The 12,445-nt window shown below is 42.7% G+C and overlaps 1 protein-coding gene across 1 annotated transcript in view; it reads left to right on the forward strand.

The window, feature by feature from the left end:
* Positions 1 to 511: 511 nt before the first annotated feature.
* The window catches only part of LRMDA (leucine rich melanocyte differentiation associated), a 659,079-nt gene continuing 647,145 nt past the window's right edge, over positions 512 to 12,445 (forward strand). Inside the window, exon 1 of the mRNA XM_039554354.1 lies at positions 512 to 630. The gene's annotated coding sequence lies outside the window, so the exon portion shown is untranslated. The remainder of the gene's footprint in view (positions 631 to 12,445) is intronic.

The following is a 12,445-nucleotide window of genomic DNA, read 5'->3' on the forward strand; positions in this document are numbered from 1 at the left end:
GAACCGTGAGTCACTATCACCCCCGGGGGTTCTAGAAGGTTCCCTTGTGCCTCCCCTCAGCAGCGAGGGCCCAAAGGCACGTGAGGCATCAGCCAGAGCTTCTGGAGAAAGCAAGGATGTGCATGTCCCCCCTCCCGGGTCACTGGTGGGAGGAAACCCAGCCTGGATGCATCCACTGCAGCCATCTCCCAGAATTTACAGCTGCCTCACAGGAATCTGCCCAATCACCAGCTCCATCCCAGAACGGGGCACTGAGTAACACTAATTGGGCAAACTGAGAGAACCTGTGAGTAGTGACTTGCTCACCTGGGGATGATCAGCCCTCGTCCCAAGTGCGCTCCACGCCCCAAGGGCAGGCAGGAATGGCACGAAGCCGGTGTTTGGCTGCCGGGGAAGATGGAAGCAGCAGCTACGTTGTCCTTGGAGAAGGAAGGGCCCTGAGGGGCAGGTGCTGCCCGGCCCTGGCTCTCCCTGGCACCTGCGCCCTGCGGGAAGGGCCCTGCGCGGGAGCAGCAGCAGCAGCACCTGCCGGGACTGCGAGCAGGTCAGTGCCTCAGCTGAACTTCCATTACTTCTTTTCTCTCTGAGGAATGTTTGCCATCACGTTAACTTCTTTTGGAGATTTTTGAGGTATGTATCAGGAAAAATCCCTTTACAAATCATCATCTACTTAAGCTTTTGTTGGTTCAAATGTTATTCCCTTTGCTATTGAAAGCAAACGTCATAAAGATCTGTTTTCCTTTAAAACAAAGGATTTGAATTTTTATATCGGAGTAGCCTTTAGGTTGTTTGTTGTTTATGTATCTTGCAATATGGTATTTCATTTTAAGGAAGAATTCTTTAGGTTTATTTTGTTCAAAAATTTAAAAGTTGATGTGTTTGACTTGAGATTCTATGGGTTCTGTTAGTAACTTGTTTTCCGCGGGAAAAAGTAAGTTCTGTCATAATGGCTTTGCACTTCAGAAGGGAATTCTGTAACTCTTTTAAGTGTAATGTGATTGTGTCTACATTGTTGTTTTGCAACTTTCTTCTGTTGTTAAATACCAAGCTAGGGCTTCTTAAGTGTGAGAAGGAAAAATAGCCTTTATACTATTGTTTACCTCCTCATTGGTATTATACAGTTCTTCGCATTATAAAAATGCTGTTTAATCATGGTCAACTTAATTCTATCTACCAACTCCTCCATTGTGCAAGGCTTTGGACAGCACTCGCTGGGTTACTGAGTCCTCCCCTCCCTACTGCAGCCGTCACATTGGATAATTTGTTTTTGAAGTGTGCTGTACTCTATCTTAACAACACTTGTGTGGTTTATTCCCACTATTCCCAGAGGATGGCTGTTACAGAATGTGATTGCTTTACAACATTGCTAGTGAACCATTTGCCATTGGAACTGACTTGGGATAAAGTCAAAACCAATGAGCTACCACCATATACTGTAAAAAAATTCATGGCCAGCTAAAGTCCATTTGGACTCATGCCAAAGTCATCTTTAAATTTTTTTTTCTCTCAGCTTTTTAGCTAAAAGTTAGACGGCAATCCTGTCCTCTCTTAGCTTTTTTTTATAGTAGACTAAATAAATCAAGCTTGTTTAATCTCATTTTATAAAATAAGCTTTCCATTGCCCTCATCTACCTAGCAGGCCTCCTCTACCTGCTCTAATTCCAGTCAATTTGTCAAATGCAGGTGGCTAGAGTGAATGCAGTATTTCAGGTGAGCTCTTCCTAGACTTTTACACAATGCTATTGCTTTTCCTTGGCTCTGTTGAAAGTTGCACTAGCTGCCATACAGGGGTGATCCACAATCATTGTATTTTAGCAGTCATCCTAAATTAATATTGAGGAATTATGCCATTTATGCTTTTTTAGCACATAATACTGAGATTTGAGGTTTGTTTTTAAATCAGAGGAAGTTTAATGTGTTGTCATCTACTTTCAATAATCCTAGGCTATATCTCTTAAATATTTTTATTTATTTTCTGTGCATTGTTGCTTTCAACTTGTTATTGTAAAGTGTTGGCTATTACTGGAAACAAAATGAAAAAATATCAATGTCAGGCACTATCTTTCAATTCTTATACTAGTCTTTATTTGGTTTGTGTCAGTTTTGTTTTGTTTAAGTTTGGTAGAAAGTCCTTGTTGTCGTCTCAAATCCTAGAGTTCTGAGTTGGAGTGGAGATTAACTAGACTCCTATAGTTTGGGGCTACGCCAGATTGGATTTCATTTGCACTTCACCTGATTTTTATTCTCTAGTGTCACTCCTATCAGTTGTTTTTTTCCCTTTCACCCCATGCTCTGTATTGCCCTTCTCATTTAAATGAATGCAACATACCAATTTGAGGTTGGAACAGGCCTGTATTATCTTTACTGCATTAGTTTCTTTCTTTCATTTATGTAACTGAAAAAAAATCTTCATCTACTTTAATGCCCTTTGCAAAGTCTGGGATAGCTCCTCTCTTGGCAGTGTCACTTCACCCCATGCTTCTCAGTTAAGGACCAATGAGCACACACAAGTGTTTTTCCCCATGCGTTCCTTCTGTTTCTCTTTTCACACCTAATACTTCTTGGGGTGGTAGTGCATCCAGTTAGGCCTGGAGTACCTTCTCCTGGGTTTCTTTTTACTGTGTTTGGAGTGTAGATTCTTGACTATTTAAACATTCTTTATGTGAAGTATTAGTAAGACTTTGCTCCCTATTCAACCTATTAGCTCCACAGTCCAGCTGATGTAACTACACTAGTTTGCCTTCCTGAAATTTAAACATTTAGAGACCCACTTACTGAGTTTGTTCTCCCGTTTCACTTACACCAGTTTTGTCTGACTTGGTCCAGAGCTGATTTCTACAACTGGTTAATTTCCAATACTCTCACTACTTATCAGTAATATAGATTATAATGTCTTGTTGCCTCTTATTTTTCTGATGAGGATTTGATTAAGTGTATTGTACATTGCATCCAAAAATAACTGAATGTTACTGCTATGGATAACATTTACAGTCAGTTTTATCCTTAATTTTGTGGTTATAAACAAATGCCTTTAGCCACCACTCCAGGAAAAGAGTAACTGTGTCATGCAGCACACAATGGACCCAGACTTAGGGAATACCAGACTAAGGTAATGTTTCCTGTGCTTTCCTATGCTGCAGTGAGCCCTGCTAATAGAACCACCAGAGTTAGGCTGATTTTTTTTTTTTTAACAGACTTGAGCACCTGTAGTTCAGCTTCTCTGAAAATCAATTTCTGAGCCTATAAAATGGATTAGTCTCTAGCCAATCTTTAACTTGCTTTTGAGTAGGTATGCATATGTAACCCACTGTTCACTGTGCTATGCGTCCCTCTCTGTGGCTGCATCTGGCCAACAGCGGATATGAATATGCTACAGCTGCTTGCTAGGATATTTAACTCGAGGTGTAAAGGTTTGTGAGTCAGCCCTGGAGGTCCCAGGTAATAAGCAAGATGGTGATTATTACACTTCCAGGATTGTATGTACTTGCATTCCTAAGGACAGCTTGTAATGCGGGTGTGGAGGGGATAGTTTAATTCGGGGGGGGGGGGGGGGGGAGAGGGGGGTGGGGGGAAGTGTTGTGGGGTTTAGAACAGATAAAAGGAAGCTTACAAAATACATCAAAAGAGACTTCACAGAAATATGCCTGTCCTCATTTTAATGTCTGCAAAAAAAAAAAAAAAAAACCTAGAAAAATGTTGCACAAATGAGTTTACCATTTAATAGCTGATGAAATGACATGGTTATGCAATAATTGTTTCCAGGATGGGGATGCACAACTCACTACATTATTCTTCTGGTACTCAGGTTAGTGTGCAAACTAGTTTGTGTATCTATGCATACAAAAGCTGACATAAATTACTTATGCAATAATAAATGTTTATTGGTTTGGTTCATCCAAGATTATTAGCTATCAGAACAGACGTAGATATTTTCAGAGGTACTCTGCATAAACAACCAAACAAACTTGTAGAACCTTTCACAGTCCTTTATTTTCTTATGAATATGAAGGAATTTAAGGTTTGGGGTTTTTTTTAGTTAAGTTAAAAGTATTTTTCTGGGGTTTTTTTGGCAAAAGACCTGGACAAGACTCTCTTTGTCTAAATAACATACAAAAAGTAAAAATGCACACATCTCACCCATCACTGAAATGAAACCATTTCTTGAATTAAAACATGAGACGTGACTGGTCAGACAGATGTGCTGATTAAACTCCCCATGCTCGGATTATTTTGACAGGCATCAGTTCCAAGTTGACTGTGTCTGTGATACAACGGCTAAAACATGCTCTTCTCTGTATAGGTGTTCAGTGTTTTCTTTCTTACCTATTTACATGGATGTACCTTGCATGGCCTCTTCAGATTTTGTCCTCTAAACCTTCTCATCACAGAGAGAAAACCAAAATTCCCATAGTTTGCTCCGAGGTATTCCCAAGTGCCTTCCCAAATTGTCATGAATTGTACAACTGTGTTACACAGTCTTACATTTGAAATTAGAATTTGTAAGCTTTAGGGCTTCTTTTGTCCCAGGAGAAATCCTGCCTTTCTCAGAAAACTTCTACTGATTTCAGGCTGACTAGAATTTCACATTACATTGTGGATTTAGGGTGTGTGCAAGTTTTAATAGCTTAAATGTATAAATGTAAATTGACACGATCCCATTAACCAGCGAACACAATTAACCATGTGGAACACTGTTTATACAAGTTTAAGTGTCTTAGTTAGAATAAATATTTTCTCCCTTACAGAGTTAGCTTTTTTCATAACCTGTGACCTGGTTTATACACAGCTATGATGATTCACAAGTACCTTCTCTAAGAGGGATTAAACTATACTGGTATAACTATCAGTAGAGGTAGAGTTAAGCAGTATTTTTGCTTACTTTAATAGTATCTACATGCAAGAAATTGTACCATATTTGCTCAGTTACTTTAGAAATAGGTACATTAAAATAGTATTAAATGTGTTGGCTGTTCATTGAGGAGGTAAGACCTGCTGTAACACTTTCCCAGTTTATTTAACTGTAAAACAAGATTGTGGCACTATGAATAGCCAGTTTTCTCAGAGAATTTGTCAGTACCTGTTTTGTAGATACATCAACAACCATTTGTTTCTCAACCAAATTACACAGTTAAACTAGAAAAATTAGTTGCTGCATCTGGTCTAAATTCCTTTCTCAATCTTTTTATAAACCTATTGATGTATGAAGGATATCTGCTTTTGATCAAACATAACATTTTACCCTAACTCCATAAAGTCAGCCTGAAGACCATCATTATAAATGTGATCAGCTCTCTTCATAAAATGTTTGACACCTCTACTGAAATGTATTTAGCAGCTGATCCTTCTTAAATCAGTAAATAAAACTAAAACAACCCCCACACTTATTTCTACTCATCTGTTTTATCTGGAACACATTCCTTGGGCCTGTTGGTGCAATATGTATTTAAGGAAATTGTAATCTTGCAAAAGAAGAGGAATTGAAAGGGGAAGCAGGAAAAAAAAAATCTTATGAATGTTCTCAGACTCTTGAGCTCAAGTATTTCATGATGGAAACTGGCTATAAGGCAATTGTTTTTCTCTTTAGAAGTTGAAAAAATTAACTCTAATCTTGTTGTAAAAATATGTAGGGACAAGTAAGATTTTGACTGGGTTTGTTTTGATCTCCATCAGTGAATTTCTGTGGTAGCCTGATCTAGGCAGTGGTGAGCAGGTTAGTGGGGATGGTTATCAGTGGTTCCATACAGGGTGGGGCAAAGTAACAAAAATACAGGCCAAAGAGGAGAAATATTTTCACTTACAAAGCTGGGAACTGTACAGCAAGAACCAGTTTTTCTTTGCTCTATAATCAGTGCATGCAGTGGGAAACCTTACGTTTGACTAAAGCCTTGTCAGGCAAAGCTTGCTGTCACCTAAGATGCCATGGTGGTTTCTACTTTCTTTGAAAAATTGGTGACTCAAAAGTGCCTATTCAGTTAGCTATTTATCTAATAACTTGGTGGCTACAGATTTGGATTTTTTCCAATTCCACCTGAGTAGAGTAGGAGACTCATCTCTTATAATTACCATCTAGGGTGAAAAGGACATGTTGCAAATGTTTAAAGCTTTTTCTTGTGCAAAGAGAGTGGGTAGGAACATGATTAGATCTGAGCACTGACTGGGACACCTGAGCTCTGGGCTTTGGTAAGCACCATAACCACAGCCTTAACTTCTCTTTTCCCCTGGCTCAGTGCACTTTTATGCAAAGTGAAATGCCTTCAAAGGAGAGAATGAAGATTTTTGCCACATTAGAATAGCCAGGTGACTGAGGAACCCTAATAAGAAGTGAGGATTGTGGGTTTGAAATCTCTCAGATCAGGGAATTGATGCATATTGCTCTGCCTCAAGACAAGTACTTCATGCATGGAGAAAGAATGCAGCAGATGATGGTAGTAGTTGATCTTTCCTGGTAGGGAAAAATACATCTCCACAAAGAGATTAAGGGCTGTGAATTGTACAAGAGGGGACACCTTTCTCTGCAACTGTAAGATAGATTGGTGTGCTTGAGAATCTAGGCTAATGTTTACTAACTTCAGTGAAACGAAACCATTACATTGCAGCTGCAGTTTTAGATCCTGTGGTGGCTGAAAGGGTGCTAGTAGTGGGATTACTTCCCTTGTACAGAGTGTGAGTCCTCACATCTGAGCTGTGCGTCCAAGTCCCAGCTGAACCGACCCCTCTAAAGCTGTGGCAGTGGATGAACTGCAGAGGTGGTCTTTTCCAAACAGGACGCTTTGCCGTGAAAAAGCCGAACGGCTTCTCCCGGTCGTGCCGGCAGGACGCCGAGCTGCAGCTTTGCCCCATCCGCGTCCCGCGCAGAAGGAAGGCAGGGAGATGCTCCGGCCTTTCTCTCGTAGCTCGTCTCGAACGGGAGGCCCCGCGGAGGCGCCGCAGCAGGTCCCGCGGGCGGGGGGGCCCTGAGCCCTGCCCTGCTCGCCCGCCGCTCGCGGGGGTCAGGCGCAGGCAGGGGGCAGCTCCCTGGCTTTCTTCCCCTGTCCTACCCCTCCTCCTCCCATTGTAAGTAATGACCGCATCACTAACAACTGATGCGTTCACCTTTGCAAAACATCTTCGTGGGTAGCAGCTTATGTGACTAAAAAGGCTGAGGGAGCCAAGGATAGGGCACAGACGCTGAACCTGTAACACGAAGCGTACATTCGTAATTACCGGCATTATGCTGTCCTACCTAAAACAAGCAGTTCTGCACGTCTTCTGTGATCTGTAGTAATTATCCCTCTGCGTTTTACAAGACTCTTGCGTCACTGAAGTGCCCCGAGGTGACTCCGTAGCACCCGCCGATGGCGGGGACGCTGCCTCGTTAGGTCTGATGGAAACGGATGGCAATGGCTGTGAGAAGGCGCACCCGCCGGGGAGAGGAGGGGGCTCGCTGCCGAGGGTGCCTGCGCGCCGCGCGGGACGGAGCGGGAGCGCTGTAGTTTTTAACGCTTCTAAGTAATGATCACGGGGCTAGCGTGACAGGTAAAGGAACTGGAAATCAGCTGGTATTAAGTGAGAAATCATTTATCAGTTTAAGGCTGGTTGTGTCTAGTTTTCTTAAGCTGATTGAAGAAAAAAGGAGAAGGGTTTGAGAAACCTGGAGCCTGTGTACTCATTTCTAAATTGCACTGGACTTCTAGTTACACATCGAAAATCCTTTACTAAAAATAACTGCTGTCCATCAAGTAATGTAAAAGACTCGCAGTGTGTTTCTTAGTGTGTTAGATCTCCATCGCCCAGTAGCATTTCATGCCTCCTCCCCCCGTTTAAAACCAATGGAGAAAGGTGGTGTTTGGATCTAGACTAGTTTTTCACCAGCGATAAAGGGGCTGTTTTCTGTAACAGCGTAGATTATTAGAAACTTGTAATTTGCAGTTCGCATTTGCCATCGAGATCACAGCGTGGGGCGGAAGGGACTAGATCCTATAGTAGCCTCAGTAATTCCCGTTCACGGGTTTGGTATGTCGATGGAAAAACCCAACGCTTCCAGAGAGAAGTTGCTTGAGTTTAATAAACAGTGACTTCAGGAAGTGCAATAAAATCAATTAATGTTGCAAAAGCATTGGCCAAAAAGAAAGTGGCGAAAGGATTTATGGTAATGTAATGGATTTACAAGCATTTATCCTGCGACTTGATAAACAGCAATGGGAAGCCGAGATGGTGAAAATAATTAGTCCCGCAGCCTCAGTGAATATGGACAATTTATTATTATAATTTTATCCTTTCAGTGGTTATTCAAATTTATTTTTTAATTTTGTGAGCTGAAGCGCAGGGGGATTAATCTAAAGTTTGGTTCCCCCTTCCTCGGGGGCTCGGTTTTTTCTCACATTTTCTCTCTTCACAAAGCAAAGCGTGATCTGTCATTTGCCAGGGCTTCTCCACACAGAGAGCTCGTTCTTAGGTTTTCTGCTTGTATTTTAAGGACTATTATCGTTGGCCTTAGTAAATAATGTTACCCAGCGGGGGAAGGATCAGCTGTTTGTCTCCCTATGCGCCAGGTTTTTCGGTCCCTTTTGATTTCCAGGTGCGTTTTCACGCAAACTTTGAAAGAGCTGCAGTTGGGAAGAGGCTGCAGGAGCATGCCCTGGCTCTTGAGCAACGCTAGCACCGAAAAGTTTTCTGCTTGCTCTCAAGAGTTTGTAGCCCTATTATTACAGTAGAAAAGAGACATCCAGCATGGAGTAGAGATTACAATTTCCAGAAGTCAGAATTTATTACAGTTAAACTGTGATAAGATCCCATCTGTTATGAACACATGTAGCACCAATTGTTTTTCACACAACTGCAATTTATTTACCTTTCAGAGCGAATGAGATTACAAGCGTGATTAAAAAAAAAAACCCAAACCCAACCACCACTTTTTTTTTTTTTTTTCTTTTTTTAGTCCGGCCTATCTGTTTTTATCGGAGCAAATCCATTTGTGCTGCCATGCTGCCCTCCGGGGCTGGGGGCGATTCCCAGCGGCCGAACCCGCCACGTCCGTCGGGTCCCTGCCGGGCCCGGCTCCGGGCGCTGCCCTCAGCTCCGCCGGGGCCCGCAGCGCCGCCTGGCGGCCGGGAGCGACACCGGCCCGCGGCCCGCGCAGACAAAGGGGAGCCGCTCCTCGCTCTTCCTCCCGGGAGCCGCTCCTCGCTCTTCCTCCCGGGAGCAGCTCCTCTTCCGCCGGGCAGCTGCGCGTAACGTGCCCGCCTGGGCCTCCGTGTAAAGCGTGCCCGCTCTGGCCTGCGCCTCAGGAGAGCAGTAACGTTTGTTATTAACTGGAACGTGAACCTGAAACGATGGAGGGGGAGGGGAGATATTTTTGTGCTTCCATTGGTCGTGGTAGTTTGGGAACGAGGAATGTGCCTGCTCGTCTTCTTGTCCCATCCCACAGAAGTGGTTTGGATCGAATAGCACGCACTTTACAAAATAAGGCAGGAAAGATGAACCATTTATACACACACACACGCAAAATCCCACATGTTCTTACCGCGATAGCCTAAGAGCGGTAATCTAATTTTGTTCTCTTTCAAACTGTTTCAAGGCATATATGTGTGTGTGTATATATATGTGTATATATATCCTCCAGGTTTCAGTGGGCGTCCTTCTGCTGCTCTGTTATCATTATTTCTTGCCTTGATGTGACGTTGAAGACAGATGACAGCATTGTCAGGTTGTCTTTAATTCATCTGAAGATTAAAAAAAAAAATACACACACAAGGCTTCTTACAATATTCAAAGCCTGAACGGATTCACTTTTTTTTCACGTAGGGGATGGGGGGCTGGGAACAGGGGGGAGTAGTTGATGAATTTCAGACATGAAGAGAGAACAAAGTCTGTGCATCGCTGTGCGTGCACACACGCACAGAGCAAGCAGCCGGAGGTGGGATTTTTGCAACAGCAGCACCTGGTTGATGTTGATGGAGAAATATCCAGCATTAGGACAGTCTTTTCGCATTTGTGCACAAGCTCAAATGTATAATCTGCTCAAATTTCAACCACGTCTCTGCTGCCAAAGCATTCCACCTCCGAAGAGGTGAGAGCAGAGAGACTCAGGGTCCGTCTTTTTTCTTCTGACACCTCTGTGCTTCATTGCAACAAAATTTTACCTTAAAAAAGAAAAGGTAGTCTGCCCCGAATTTTCCAGGAGTGAGCTGAGAAAGAGATTTAGCAGGGATTAGACACCTCTGATCAGAACTGGTTGCTTGCCTACTTCAGGTCTGTTCATGAAGCAGTGCGGGCTGTGCTTCATGGTGCAGAAAGAATCAGGGATGGCGGGGCATCTGAACATGGGGTTAGAAATGTCCGAAATTACACCCAAAAATATGTATAGAAAGGAGATTTGATGCTGGTAGCTCCAGCGATTTTCCACTTCAGATTCGTTCCTTAAAAAAAAACCAAACAAAAAACAAAACCAACCAATCAAAACCTGAAAAACAACAAAAGAAAATACACAAACAAAATTAGAAAAAAAAAACCCCAACAACAACAACAAAGAAAACCCAAAACCAAAAAACAATGACCACAAAAAAACCCCTAAAATGTGGTCTATTGAAAGCCTGTCATGAGAGCCAACACTATTAAAGCAAGGCAGCAGTGCACTACGTCTTTTCTAAGTATGGAAGAATGAAGTTTGATCAATGTTTTTACAGAATAGGAATGCACATTTACTTTTGTTTCAGAAAGTTTGGGTCTTTCCCCAAAAGGCTTCCCTTTGCCTGGCTGATTTAGACTGTAGGTGTGGGTAGATCACTACAAACCTCGGATTAGAGAGAAGAGGGTCAGTCCCAGTCACAGCACTGCCTGTACCTTGCTGGCTGTTCTGAGGGTGGTTAAAAGGTGGTGAATGGGCAGTGGGTGACTTTCCGGTCTTAGAAAATGGAGTTTCTTATCACTGAGGGAAATCTTGCTGTAATAAAGGCATCCTTGTATTTTAGTTCTAGCATACATTTTGCATTCTAAAACCAGGCAAGCATATGTACGTGCACGTGTTTGGTGTGGGCTTGTGCACATAAGCCAGGACACATACGCCCGTCTAGGCTCAGATATATTACAGAGACTCCTTTGCTGTCTGTGGAGTCTGGTGTTTTATTGTTTCATAAAACTACCTTAATTACATTTCCCCATAGATAAGATAAACAGGACCCTTCTTTTCTAAGCGTTGCTTATCAGAAGTATTTTGTTGAAGTGGCATCCAGAGTAAGCTTTTGGGAGTGGATGGAAATGCATTAATTTTTATTTTGGTTCTTCAGTTGCACTTAGCATCTGACAAGAGTTGATTTAAATATTACATGAGTTTTTGTTTAATGTTCAAAAAAGATTTGTGAGAAAGACAAAACTGTTTAATTTAAACTAATGTATGCCTGACTCTGGTCAGATTGATCACAGTTTCGGGTTTTGATGGGTTTTGCCCTTCTGTTGCTTGTCCTCTCAAGCTGGTTTTTCACTGTGAAATTATTTTAGTTCGGTGGCATGGACCAGCGGCTGCTGTCAAATCCGCAACCCATCCAGTTAGTAAGAACGGGAGGGGGAGTGGTGAGGAATAACAAATGCAGTCCTTTTACCTAAAAACATTAATGTCCATAAGTCAATCTCTGTTAGAAAAAAAGGCGAATTTCATACATTAATATCAAAATCGTAGGTGGCACTTGCCAGGTCATATACTTAACAAGCCTGGAAGAGAGACCTACTTATCACCACTCTACATATAAAAGAAGGTGTTTTAATTTTTCTTTAATCCCGGGGACAGCATCTGAGCAAAACAGTAATAATAGCATTAAGTGTTCATTTCACCACTTGCATCAGCAATCTTTGTGTGTAACTTTTCAGAGCTGAAATCCTCAAAACTGCAGTTCGGGTTCCAGGACACAAATGCCTCCCTCGCTCTTTTTAAATCGCCCCTGAAACACCTGATGGGCGATGGGGCTTGGCTAGCACAGTCTGAACTGCAGCTGTTGAAGAGCCATAATTGTAAAACACATGAGCAAGAGAGGAACGTGGCGATAGTGGTGTGTTTTAATCGCGGCAAAACTGTAATTGTTGCTTGCACACCCAGATGGAGCCTGAAATGTAATTTTCCTCAAATTAAGAGTAGTTAAAATAGCTAAGCGGGCAGGCAGTCTGGCCGGGCTGCAGGAGAGGGCGGGGGGCGTGCGGCGTAGAGAGAGGACTGCGAGCTTGTTCTGCCTTTCTCGGGCTCGCTGGATGAATCTTCCACCACCATCGCCCCCGACCCGAGAAGCCCTTCTGTCGATTACTTGCTGTGCTTGTATCCGCTTATTTTATTACCTAAGTTTACTTGGTGCAGTCAACAGCACTGCCCTCTCCTCCCTTTCTCTAACTCATCAGTTCATAACGAGAGCTCGTTTTGCATTCCCTAAAGCAGAGATACGCAGAGGTGCCTTTCCCATTTATGGCGGGTGGGGGGGAGTAC

The sequence above is a fragment of the Corvus cornix genome, chromosome 6 (assembly GCF_000738735.6).
Source record: "Corvus cornix cornix isolate S_Up_H32 chromosome 6, ASM73873v5, whole genome shotgun sequence".
Lineage (NCBI taxonomy): Eukaryota > Metazoa > Chordata > Aves > Passeriformes > Corvidae > Corvus > Corvus cornix.